The sequence below is a fragment of the Dioscorea cayenensis genome, chromosome 20, assembly GCF_009730915.1.
Source record: "Dioscorea cayenensis subsp. rotundata cultivar TDr96_F1 chromosome 20, TDr96_F1_v2_PseudoChromosome.rev07_lg8_w22 25.fasta, whole genome shotgun sequence".
NCBI classification, from domain to species: Eukaryota; Viridiplantae; Streptophyta; class Magnoliopsida; order Dioscoreales; family Dioscoreaceae; genus Dioscorea; species Dioscorea cayenensis.
The window spans coordinates 23,851,994-23,865,470 of record NC_052490.1 but is presented as its reverse complement, the minus strand read 5'-3'; the positions used below and the strand labels follow the sequence as shown (position 1 = coordinate 23,865,470).

Below are 13,477 nucleotides of genomic sequence, written 5' to 3'. Positions count from 1 at the left end.
ACTTGGGTACAGTTATGTAAGCAATAGAGTGAAGTGTTAAAGTAATCCTTAGTGCTAGGGCTTAATTGTGATTAGGGATCTTTCACTTGGACCAAAGGGTTAGATCTATATTAGGGAATAGGGTTTATCACTTGGAGTCCCTAGAGCTTTAAGCAAACTTACATAGTGTGAGACGTCGAGAGCATTTCTTTCTACTGGGGCATAGTGTAGGGTTAGTTACAGTTGACCCTTAGGTTTGGGACCGTGTGTCTTTGGATTTCCATGACTCATTAAACATCAGTTAGGAGGCATAATGATTAGTCTTGCACTTGAAACAATAGTCCTAGGGTAAGCAATTCCCGGGTGCACCATCTTTCTATCGATTACCTTTCCTTATTCCTATTGCTTTTTTTTTCTATTTTCTTTATTTTTATTTGCATTGATACTGTTCACTCAAATCACAACTTGGTTTTTACTCTAACTAGATAGCATTACTCCTTGCTTCCGAGCACTATTCCTTGTGGATATGACTACCCACTCACCGGGGTACTTTATTACTTTGACAACCCGTACACTCACGGTACACACACGCAAGGGGTGTACTAGTTACAAAATGTGCACTGGTGACACACCCCTTGCGTGTGCGTAGTGCAAGTGCACGGGTCGTGGAAGTAATAAAATACCCTGGTGAGTGGGTAGTCGAATAGTTGTTCAGAAACACAAAGTGTTGCTATTTAGCTAGAGTGAAAACCAATTTGTGATTTACTTCAAGACATTAATACAAAGAAAAATAAAAGAGAATAGAGGAAGCACAAGGAGTAAAGAGAGGTAATCAATAATAAAATGGGGTACTCGAACAATGCTTACCCTAAGACTATTGTTTCAAGAGAAAGACTTATATTATGCCTCCTAATTGAAGTTTAATGAGGTGTGGAAATCCAAAGACATATGGTCCCAAACCTAAGGTCAACCATGACTAGCCCTCTTCACTATGCCCCTGCGGAAAGGAATACTCTCGATGCCTCACACTGTGTAGGACTGCCTGAAGCTCTAGGGATTCCAAGTGATAAACCCTATTCCCTAATATAGATCTAACCCTTTGGTCTAAGCGAAAGACCCTTAGTCACAATTAAGCCCCAACACTAAGGATTTCTCAACACATCACTCTGTTGTTTGCACAACTAAGCCCCAGTGGAGTATGTCTCTTAGCACTTCACTCTATCATGACTGTAAATAACTCTTGAAATGTGGAGGTAGGATAAATCACACCGGAAGGGAAAGGGGACGTTCCGCTATCTCTCGACTCACCCTCTCGATCCTCTTCAACCTTGCTAAGTCTAATCCTAATGAAGTGTCACTCATTCAAAAGGATTACCAAGATAGATTCTCAACCCTAGTGTCACTCTAAGGGAAAATCCAATCAACAAGCACACAAGATTGAAAATCATTTAAAATGTCAATTGAGGAAACATAATTAGAGTCAATGAAACAAAATCATCCTAAGGTTTATAAGTCCAAGCACCCACTAGGGGTTTAGTTCTCCATGGAGCAATACAAAAGCAAAGACAAAATCAAAGATAAGTGCAAGCAATTTATAGAGATAACCCCCTTGTCGTCCGTATCGATGGCTTTAAGGAGCAGCCTTGTCTTCTCCAAAGACTTCTTCGTGAAGCCTACGGCATACCTCACCGAATCAATGCCAATAAAAGCTCCACCAATAGCTTTCCTCCAAAGGAAATCAATGTTAAATACCATAGAACCACTCCTAAATCCTAGCAAAAACCTTTCCAAACCCTAGCCGCGCTCTCCCCAAAAAGATAGTCAACAGATAGGATGAAGATCCCCAAAAGAAACTCTCAAAGCGGTATTTATAGGGCTAAAATCGGGCATACACACGGGCATGTGGAAATTATATACAGCCGTGTTGATTTCCAAGCTGCGTTTTTCCTGTGCGCTGTGAAAAGTAGCTGTTACAGTAATTTTGCTGCAATAATTTGCTGCAGTAAACTACTACAGTACTTTTCCAAAATACTCTCGAATTCATTTTTTCACTAAGGCCACCAAGTTGAGCACATAACCATGTGGTAGACTACGTCACATCTTGCTTTCAAGGATATTGATGGAGCTTTTAACAGTGTTACACAAGTCGGAACATATGAGTGTGATTGTCTTTGTGCCCCTCCAACTTGTATATTCACTTGAACATTTTGGAGGTTGGAACACACCCACATATCTACAAGCACAACTTGTGCCTTGATCCTTGTTTGGTCAAAGATCATAATGATGGAGTAATACCTCAAGTAAAATCAGGACTGGAAGTGAATTGGGTGAAGATCATAATGATGGAGTAGTGCCCTGGACTAATCCCCTTGACAGATGCATTGACTAGGCAATGATTATATGTACATCGCCTTGGACCATGGTAACCACCTACGGAGAGTTTGATAATATATGTCCTCACTAAAGGGTCAAAAAAGACTTAACCCCTTCTGTAATGTGTGCTCTAGCTAGATGAATAAAGCTTATCATCTAGACAACAAGAAATCAATCTAGGGTTAACATGCATTCTTGATTGTAATTGCAACTACGGGGGACATGCACACCACATCAATGATCACACAGACAGTGGTAAACCCCACGTCGAGTTTTGCTACATACAAATATCAATGGAAATAAACAAAAGATAATAATCTAAATAAACACAAGGGAGACCATATAGAAACTCAATAATCACATGCACTAAAATCAACATATTAAAAGTCAAGAATCATAACTTGGGGTACCGTATGATAGTTAGCCCCTCATAGGTTTACAAACATATGAAAGACTAAAGAAAACAAAAATGAAAAAATCCATGAAAACCCCTTGTTTTATTTCCCAAACAACTTCAGTGGTGCTCCGATGAAGTCCTACGACATTGCTCCACTCTACTCGGCGTCCTAGCACCTCAGATCTACCTCTAATCAATGGAAGATTAAGTCCAGTCACCACCTCTAAGAAGATCTAGAAGAAACCCTCCAGCCAAAAATCCCCTAGAAAACCTAACTTTTAGGCTTAAAAAGGTGTTCCCGACGTAAGCACAACCATGCTTGAGGGCGTGCTCAAAACCATGCTTTTCCCCAGGCTCTGGAAATCAGTTTTGGTGATTCCTAAAAAATACATATGCTTAAGCACGCCAGTTCTTAGCATCGGTACTCCAATGCTTAGCAATAGCACGCCCATGCTAGGAGCAGTGAAACCATGCTTTTCTTCCATTTGCTATAGTAACCGTGCTATAGTATGGAAAGTGTATTCCAATATTGCTTTGCACTAGAATTCATCTCTATTAATTCTTTTTTGGTCCATGATATCTGCAATGATTAGTAAACATACCTTAGGTAGCATTAGTTACAATCAAAAACATGTTATAAGGACAAGTAAATTGTACAATAAGGTATATAAAATATCTATATAAAATGCATTCATCAAATACCCCCACAATTAAACCTTTGCTTGTCCTCAAGCAAAAATACTCGGCTCACAAGAAAAGAAGATGAGTGCATGACCTCAAATCTCATAAAAGACAGGGAATTCACAAACAACAAGGGAACCACTAAAGACTAGTGCATAATAACTGATTTCATAAGAAAACAAATTCACCCTTACTCCATACTTCCTGTGTGTGTGTGTGTGTGCGGTTACCCTAGACATGTGCCCATGTTCCTTGGGAAAAGAAAACTAGCTTAAAAGTCCTTATTTCCACAAAACTAAACGGGTAGTAGCTCCATAACCCCTAGAGGCAGCCCTTTCCCCTTGTAGGTTATCAAGTAAACATTGGTGATGCCCAAAATCTGACTACTCATGGATGGCTTTCATACTTCATAAGGAGATGACTCTTTCTATCATCTTTTCACAAAAACTATTTACACAAATTGGCAGGGCATTCTCACGAATCTGACTTTCAAATAACTAACAAGCAAAGAAATATTTTTTTGAAAATAAAGAAATTAGTCTACAAGCTACAATCCTTCCAAAGAGACAAGTATGCCCACAGCTAGGATAAAAAGTGAAGTGATAGGGTTTCTGGAGCATGAGTGAACTAGCAATTCAATTAACAAAAATACACTAGCTTTAATGCCAACCTTAGTCTTATGAATCCCTAATAAAAAATCATGGATTATCCTAAGTCATGAATCATCACAATAAGTCAAAGATAACCCTCCCCCATACTTAAACTTTACATTGTCCTCATTGTAAAACAACGCTTCCGTGAACAATAAATCGAGGACACAATAAAATTGGAGAGAAGATTTAGGGACTTTCTTGATCACAAGAAGTGATGTGGCCACTCTCAAAGTGTTGGGCCCATGTTCTAATATAGATCACATCCTGAAATTCAAAAAGGTGCACAAGTGAAGCTCAAGAAAAGAAAATTAAGAAAACAAATAAAATAAAATAAAATATGCAAAAAGATAGAAAAGAGCTGGTGGTGCTCAAAAGTTGTCACTCTTGGTAGGGTCCTTGTTGTCATTGAGGTTTGATGTGTTAACCCTGCATGATAATTGACACGCGTCCAAATTCCGTGTGAAGCACAAGTTCACGGGTATCAAAGTAATAAAATACTCGGTGAGTCGGGTAGTCGAATCCACAGGGAACAAGGTTACTAGTACTAACTGCTTCTCTGCCATCTAGCCTAAGGATAAATGGGATATGTGATGATATAATGTGCAGAGAAATGTATACTGGAGACGAATATGCAAGGGTAAAATGGAGGGAGATCTCAATCAATAAAGATTAGGTACATGGGCAATGCTCCATCTAGGATCTAACATGAAGCTCAAGACTTGCTAAATGCTTCTAAACCGAGTTTAATGAGTCGAGGTAATCTAAGAACAACTGGCCTTTGCCTCCAAGCAACCGACACTAGTCCCCTATAAGGTCCCAGTGGAGAAATCGCTCAATCTCAACACCTCACACCCCATATGACCGCAATAAGCTCTAGGGATACATAAGAGTGAAACCGATTCCTAAAGATAGATTCAACCCTATTTCCCGGCGAAGGATCCCTAACCCCCTACAAGGTCCTGGTGGAGAAATCTCTTAATCTCATGCCTCACACTAAATATGGTTGCATAGAGTATAGGAAATACGAAGATAGGAAACATTCATCGGAGGGGAAAGAGGACACTCCACTATGTCATGACTCACCCTCTCAACCTTTATTAACCTTGGAGTTCTAACTCTAATAGAGACCTCTCTCTCAAAGTAATAAATCATGCATGGAGAATCAACCACAAAAATCAATAAAACATGTAAGCAATGGGAACACAAGATTAAAACTCAAATCAACTCAGATTAAATAGAACCAAAAGCAAATCAATACAAAAGACAAGATCCTAGGGTTCACATGCTCAAATACATACTAGGGTTTAGCCCTCCATGGAGAAAGTTACAAAACAAAGATAAATATAATGAATAGAAATGTAAACCATAGAGAAAAACCCTCTTGAATTCGTGATGATTGGCCTTGATGGGTAGTTCAACGTCTTGAAGGATTCCTCTCCAAAGCTAGGTTGCTGGTGGCTTTCCAAGTGTTATGACGGTGAAGGAAACTATCAAAGTTGGTGAAGAACACCCTCCAAACTCACAATGACCTCCTCTCCAAACCCTAGCCATCTCATCCCCTCAAGAGCAGCACAAAAGATGTCAAAAAATAGGGCAAAACGGCTATTTATAAGCCTAAACCACGTCTGTCACAAACGCGGTCCAAACACTTTTCTCTTAAGGCCACATGACTGGGCACACGTCCATGTGGTAGGCTATAAGACTTTTCTTCATCGACGAATCTTTGAAAGGTCTTGCAATTTTCACAAAGAGAAGGAACATAAAGATGTGACTGCCTTTGTACCCTTCCAACTAGTGAATTGGTTTGAATCTCCTTGGAAGTTGGCACACATCTCCACGTTCATAAACTCCTCTATCTTAGTCTTTGAATTGCACAAGAACTCTCAACATTGTGTCTTTATAGCCTATTTTTTCTTCCTTTTAAGTCTTCAAGACATTCACAACCTAATTGCACAAAAGAACACCAAATACACAATATGAGACATAAACCATGGTAAAAATGATGTTCAATGCATGTAAAACATATAGAAAAATATGTCTACTCAAGCACTTATCAATGATCTTTATTGGTATAATATCATTTCTCAACAAGAATCAAAATACATCATAATTTCCAAGGAAACAGAGGAAACATGGGTATGCTTTGTATGAAGCACAACCGTGCTTAGCTGCACACCCAAAGTTTCAATTCCTGCAAAGTGCACACCCATAAGCATGGGTTGCTCTACCAAAGTTCAGCCCAGAAAAGTTTTAAAAGGACAACAAACCTGAAATCGTGAAAGTGTGTGGACTCACTCAAGTCAACCCAAGGTATACTCCTCAAAGCTCTAAGTATAAGGGACTTATTTAACTATACAAGTGACAACAATTTCAAAGATGGTAGTAGCTTCACACATCCTCTAAGGTAGCCTTTTCCAAAGCGGCCGCTAAGGTGGCTTTCACACTTTCGAGGTGGTAGCTCTTTATACCGGAGTGGTAGCTTTCACTCATCCTATGAGATAGCTCTTTCTCTCATTAGGGCATAGCTAGTATCCGACTTATGAGAGTAGCTTCATACTACATAGGTGGTAGCTCTTTCCACCCAACAAGCACAAATAAACAATAAAACTATTTTTGTTCTTCCTGAGAATTTAGCACAAGAAAAATAAACCTAACTAGTCCCTTTAACATCGAACATGAGTTTCCAATAGAGTTCAAAGAGTGAGTAGTGCACTAAGTATAAATCGGGCAAAAATTCCTAGAAATTCAAGCAAGAACTAGAGCATGAAAACATTCAATGTTAGAAATTCTCCTAAACTCAAGAATACAATCATTGCAACTAAGGTGAACCGCCATTGGCTATGTGAGCATATAACAATCAAGAGCAATAGAAAAGATGTGTGCACTATGAAACTCCCCCCCAAACTTAAGTTGTACATTGTCCCCAATGTACACATGCAAGCTCACTCAAAATATAAATCATTCAAAAGCAAATGTGGGAGAAGCAATCAAGACAATACTCCCCTGACTCCTAGTGTGGCGTTTGATGAAGCTAGTTCGTTGGGAGTAGTGTTCCAACGGGTTGTGAAGCTCACACGGCCAAGTACCACAGTACCTTGGCCATGCCCATGACTAAGTCTCAATTCCCAAGAAGACAAGACCATCTGCATGCATACACGAGGGGGTTCAGTAAAGCTCAATAAAGACAAAAATAAATCGAGTGTATATAAAAAGATAAAGCAATGAATACAACTCGATGATGCAAAATGAAAAATAAACTCGAAGGAGAATCCTTTTCCGAGTGAAAAAAAGTCTAAAAAACAGGAAAAAAATAAAATAAAATGCAAGAAAGTAAAGGAAAGGGAAAAATCATGTGTCGTTGTCGCTCTCAGCGCCGGTCGCTGCAGAATCACGGTGAAGCACATAGTGGGTCTACCGGTGCTGGGGTAGAGGATGGAGGTGCTAGAGGAACTGAGGGGGCCGGAGGAGTCCTCGGCCGTAATACAAATGATGAGGCGACGTCTCGCTCTAAAATCTGTTGTAACACGTCGAAACGCACCATGAACTCTGTGTACTGAGTAGCCTGCATAGCCCTAATCTCGGTAACCTCAGCTCGGACCACTCCTATAGCATTCTCGAGCCTCTCAAAGCGATCATTGGCTCGAGATGGTGAAGACATACGCACTGGGGGTGGTTCCTCGGCTGCTGGAGGTGCCTCGGTCTCCATCGATGCTGGCTGAGGCTCGGGGGCGGGCTGAGATGCTCCGGCTTCATCACCCTCATCCTCAGCTATCTCTGGGGCTGGTAGGACTAAAGCAAAAACCCCTGTCAGAACCCTGTAGACCATGCCCATCAACCGCATAGTCTCTAAACTCAGGGGAGCGGGTACACTCGTCTTCTCGGCCGCGCGAATCGAATTCAAGATACCCATGCCCAGCACTAATCTCGTAATGTAGGGGCCCGAGAAGATCGCTCCCAGTCTAGCATAGTGTCTCTGGTGTCTGATGTACTCTGCCAGAATGTGCCCTAAATGAATCGGTACGCGCTCTACCATCGAGTACAAGTACAGCAGCTCCTGACGGCTCAAAACACCAGTACTGTCAACACGACCATTCACCGACCTACTCATGATGGCGTGCAAATATCTGTATGCAGGTCGGGAAAGGCACGTGGCCTTGGACACCCCTGGCTCGTACTGACCTTGACCACATAGTACTCTGTAAGCTCTCTGCGGGGTCAAGGTTCCAGGATAATCAGTAGGCAACTGTGCATACTCCTCTGTATCCGTGAATGCCTCCTCGTACAAGCCAAGTAGTACGAAAAACTGCATAATACTCAAGCTATGGTGGCATCCAAATACTCTGAACTGAATGGTGTCCAAACTGTCGAAGCTCGAATACACTCTATCAAACTCGAACGAGGATAGCACCTCTAGTGCAAACTCTCAGATGACTGGCTCTCTAATCGTCAGCAACTGCCGCCAACCACCTTCTGAAACTAGATCCTCGATCTCATCGGCAAACTCATCTCCATGCTGAAGCATGGGTCTCTTGAATGTATGCAGGTTGAGAAAGGCACGTGGCCTTGGACACTCCTGGCTCGTACTGACCTTGACCACATAACACTCTGTAAGCTCTCTGCAGGGTCAAGGTTCCAGGGTAATCAGTCGGTAACTGCGCGTACTCCTCTGTATCTATGAATGCCTCCTCGTACAAGCCAAGTAGTACTGAAAACTGCGTGATGCTCAAGCTATGGTGGTGTCCAAATACTCTGAACTGAATGGTGTCCACACTGTCGAAGCTCGCATACGACCTATCGAACTCGAATGATGAAAGCACCTCCAGTGTAAACTCTCGGATGGTTGGCTCCTTAATCATCAGCGACTGCCGCCAACCACCTTCTGAAACGAGATCCTCGATCTCATCAGCAAACTCATCTCCCTACTGCAAGTCTCGCAATATAGTCGTGTCTAAAAATTGAGTCTGCCCAAAACGGATCCTCGACAGGCGCTCATAGCGAACCTGATGCTCTGGAATTGCAAACCGCATGCCCTCGGGTTCAGGAGATGACTCACGTGGTCTCTTATCAGCTTGCTTCTTTGACCTAGGTGCCATAATCTACAAGATTTAAACGAAATGGATTAAACAAGTTGATAAACCAATGCTGCAGAAATCCACATGGTCGTGTGGAATTTCCGCACGGCCGTGTGGATCCACGGGGCGTGAGAAATGCACGGCCACGCTTCAACAATCCAAAAATACAACTTAATAGTTATTCTAACTTCGTTCTAAACATAAATCATCTTTCCTATTGAAGGAATGAAGCATTATTAACCTGATTAATCGCTAGAAACCATGAATTTGCAAGGAAGATGATAAAAACAAAACTTACCGACGAGATGGAGTGAGAAAATGAAGAATCGGCCAGAAAATTTCACTAAAATCCCACCAAATTAGCACTCTGAACTCGGAGAATACTGTGAAAGTGTTTTCAAGCGAAAAGAAGTCATGAAGAGAGAGAGGAATTATCCTCTTTAAAACAGAACTCACGACTTTTGGCGTTCTGTGCATCCCCACGGGCGTGGGGAAATTCCCCACGCCCGTGCGCCTCACTCCAAAAACACTACAGGGGCGTGCGCACGCCCCTGTCTCCTTTGACTCTGACTGCTCTCGCACGGGCGTGTGGAAAACATCCACGCCAGTGCTCTCGAATCACAGGGGCAGCCGCACGTCCCTGAGGCTTCTCTGGACATCCGAGAAAAATACTAAGTGTTACACACGCCCGTGCGGAAATTCCCCACGGGCGTGAACATTCACATGCCCAATTCACAGGGGCAACTGCACACCCCTGTGTTTTCTCGGGATGGAGAGAACTCCTCTGTAGAGTATCACACGGGCGTGCGGAAATTACCCACGCCCGTGCGTGGTTCACAAGGTCGCTCACAGGGGCGAGTCCACGCCCATGTGTGCTCTCGGGAAATTCTGCCCAACTCTGTAGGAATTCACAAGCCCGTGCGGAAATTACCCACGGGCGTGTGACAGTCGCATGGTCGCTCACTGGGCTAGCCGCACGCCCCTGTGCCATCTCTGGATGGGTTCGCTGTATACGCCCGTGTGTTTTCTCTGGATGACTTAGAAAAATTTGCAGGCTCTGCAGAAAATTTCTGAACATGCTTACACACTCAGATCCTGCCTTATTATGCAAATTTTACCAGTGGAAAACACGAAATAGAACCCAAATGACCAAACTCTCGCCAATTCCTCATAAAGCACACGATGACTTTACAAACCCACAATAAAATTGCAGCACAAGCATCTAAAATTTCAGACATCAACACTTAACGATTTATTCATGCAAACGAACTAAACTAAAAGATAAGAAAACAGTAAACACTTGGGTTGCCTCCCAAGAAGCGCTTGTTTAACGTCACGTAGCTTGACGTATCTTATCTTACCTCACGGGGGTTCATGAATGAAAGTCGCCCTCTTACCCATGACTTGGAAGCATGATGTGCAAAGTCTCTTGAGGGTAGAGGGTGTATTATCGGGCTTCGGACCACCTAGCATGGGTTCATCCAACCTTCGCGGTTCATGTACGTCTCTAACAGTCTTGGAGTGTTTTCGGTGGTGTCTCCTACCCCTCTTCATTTTTCGGAGCACCTTCTTCAATATCCCCGGGGTAGACGTTACTTCTTCAGTCGATCCAAGCATCATTACTTCTTCATTACTCTCCTCTTGGTCGAACAAACCTTCATATGGATCCGGGTTGAACATTTCCTGCATGTATTCATCAACAAGCTCATCAGTAGTGTCTAGGAAATACATAGTGTCATCAAAATCGAGAGAATGCCGCATGGCTTCAGCAAGGCGGTAAGTGAGTTTGTCATCTCCAACTCTCTATGTGAGCTCTCCGCCGTCCATGTCAATCAATGCTTTGGAAGTCCACAAGAACGGTCTCCCAAGTATCAAGGGTACATCCGCATCCTCATCGACATCTAACACTATGAAGTCAACCGGAAAAATGTACTTGTCCACCTTGACAAGCACGTCTTCAATGATGCCTCTCGGATGTCGTACCGTTCAGTCTGCCAATTATAAAGTCATCTGAGTAGGCCTAGGCTCTCCCAAGCCTAGCTTTTGGAAAAAAGTATATGGCATGACGTTGATACTTGCCCCTGAATCCGCCAGTGCCATTTCTTCACCTAAGTTGCCGATGTTACACGGAATAATGAAGCTTCCCGGCTCTTTCTTCTTGTTCGGCATGTTCTTTTGCAGCACCGCCGAGCATGAAGCATCTAACACCACTGAAGCACTCTCCTCCAACTTCCTCTTGTTGGTCAACAAGTCTTTCAGGAACTTCGCATACTTAGGCATTTGAGCTAATGCCTCTACAAAAGGAATGTTGATGTGGAGTTGCTTGAATAAACTCAAGAACTTCTTATACTGTTCATCCCCTTGGTCATTTTTCAATCTAGAGGGATAAGGGATTCTTGGCTTGAAAGGTGGGGATACCACCTCTTTCTCTTTCTTCGCTCCCTCCTCAACCTCTACAACTTTGGGTGTGTGTTCTTTCGGCTTCTCACTCGGAAGCCTCCCTTCAACCTCATGACCACTTCTCAAAGTGATCGCCTTCACATGTTCTCTAGGGTTGGTTTCCGTATTGCTTGGTAAACTTCCATGTGGCCTTTCGGAGAGAGACTTCGCAATTTGCCCCACCTGATTTTCAAGGTTGTGCAAAGAAGCGGTGTGGTTGCGAAGTGTAGCCTCGACTGATTCAAACCGTGTATTTGCAGATTGAACAAATCTAGCCAAGTGCTTCTCTAAATCCGTCATTCGGGTTTCCAAGCCTGAAATTCTGTTTTCCACTTGAGGTGATTGTTGTTGTTGTTCGAAACCCGGTGGCCCCATGGCCTTTTGTGGTCCTTGATTACTCCATGAAAAGTTGGGATGATTCTTCCAACCTGAATTGTAAGTATTGCTATATGGGTTCCCTTTAGGTCTCATGCCATTACCTACAAAGTTAACGTTTTTCCACTGAAGAAACATCACCAATCGAGATCGGGCAATCGGAGGGAGCATGTCCTCCACCACAACCGGTGGAATTGGTCACGGCCGCAACTCTTTCGAAGCTATGAGATCTAGCTTCTTACTCAGACTCTCTACTTGCGCCGCCAATGAGGTTACCGCATCAATTTTATGGATACCTACCACCTTTTTCTTCTCTCTAGCATTCCATTGGTAACTATTTAACCCCATTTCCTTAATTAATTGATGAGCCTCATCGGGGGTTTTGCTACCTAAGGTACCTCTTGCTGCCGCATCCAAGAGTTGCCTTCTACTCGGGTTCAAACCATTGTAGAAGGTTTGAACAATCATCCACTCCGGGAATCCATGTTGCGGACACTTTCTCAGGAGCTCCTTGAACCTTTCCCATGTCTCGAATAGAGATTCCAATTCTAACTGAACAAAGGACGAGATCTCCTTCCTAAGCTTTGCTGATTTTCCGGGAGGGAAATAACGGCCTAGAAAAGCTTCTACCATCTCCTCCCATGTAGTGATTGATGCTCTAGGTAATGAGTGTAGCCACTGCTTCGCTTTCCCCTTCAAGAAAAATGGGAAGGCTCTCAATTTGATGGCGTCATCCGTAACCCAATTTATCTTCAGCATGTCGTACACCTCGAGAAAGTTCTCTATATGACTATTTGGATCCTCATCGGCCAAACCGTTGAATTGTGCAGACTGCTGCAACATATGGATGAATGCCGGCTTTAGCTCGAAGTTTTGAGCTGTAATCGGGGGACGCACAATACTCGATTGTGTCCCTAACACTGAAGGTCTGGTATAATCAGATAGAGTTCGCTGTTGCTCATTCTGTTCTGCCATGTTTTCAGATTCCTCTCCTTCTAAATCAGCTGAATTATGTTGTTCTTGCACAGGTTCTTTCCCTTTTCTTCTAAGTGTACGTTCAAGCTCAAGGTCTCCTTCAATCAGTATTGATGGATTCCCTCGGGTCATAACCTAGAGCTGCACTAGAAAGAAAGAAGAAGAAAATCAGAACGATGATAGAATAAGAAGACATGAAATAGAATGTGTGGTGAAATAGCTAAGAAAACAAAGAGCAAAGTATCTCTAAACGCCTAGCTCCCCGGCAATGGCGCCAAAAACTTGACAAGATCCCCTTGCGTATAGCCCGCAAGTGCACGGGTTTGTCGAAGTAATAATCCCGGGTGAGCGGGTATCGAATCCATAGGGAGTAGGGAATAAAAATACTTAATTCGATTCTTAGCTATGTAAAAGATCAATGATAATGAGTGTGACAATGATTCAATTCTCAACAGTAAAAGCAACAACTAAGAGAGCAAAAGTAAAGAAGGGGGTAAGGCAATCGATAAAGATGGGGTACCCAGATAATGCTC

At 42.8% G+C, this 13,477-nt stretch overlaps 1 non-coding gene across 1 annotated transcript; it reads left to right on the top strand.

Moving 5' to 3' along the window:
• Positions 1-12,447: 12,447 nt before the first annotated feature.
• LOC120252062 lies at positions 12,448-12,554 on the top strand. Its single transcript, XR_005533613.1, has one exon. It is a non-coding gene; the product is annotated as a small nucleolar RNA R71 (small nucleolar RNA).
• Positions 12,555-13,477: the final 923 nt, after the last annotated feature.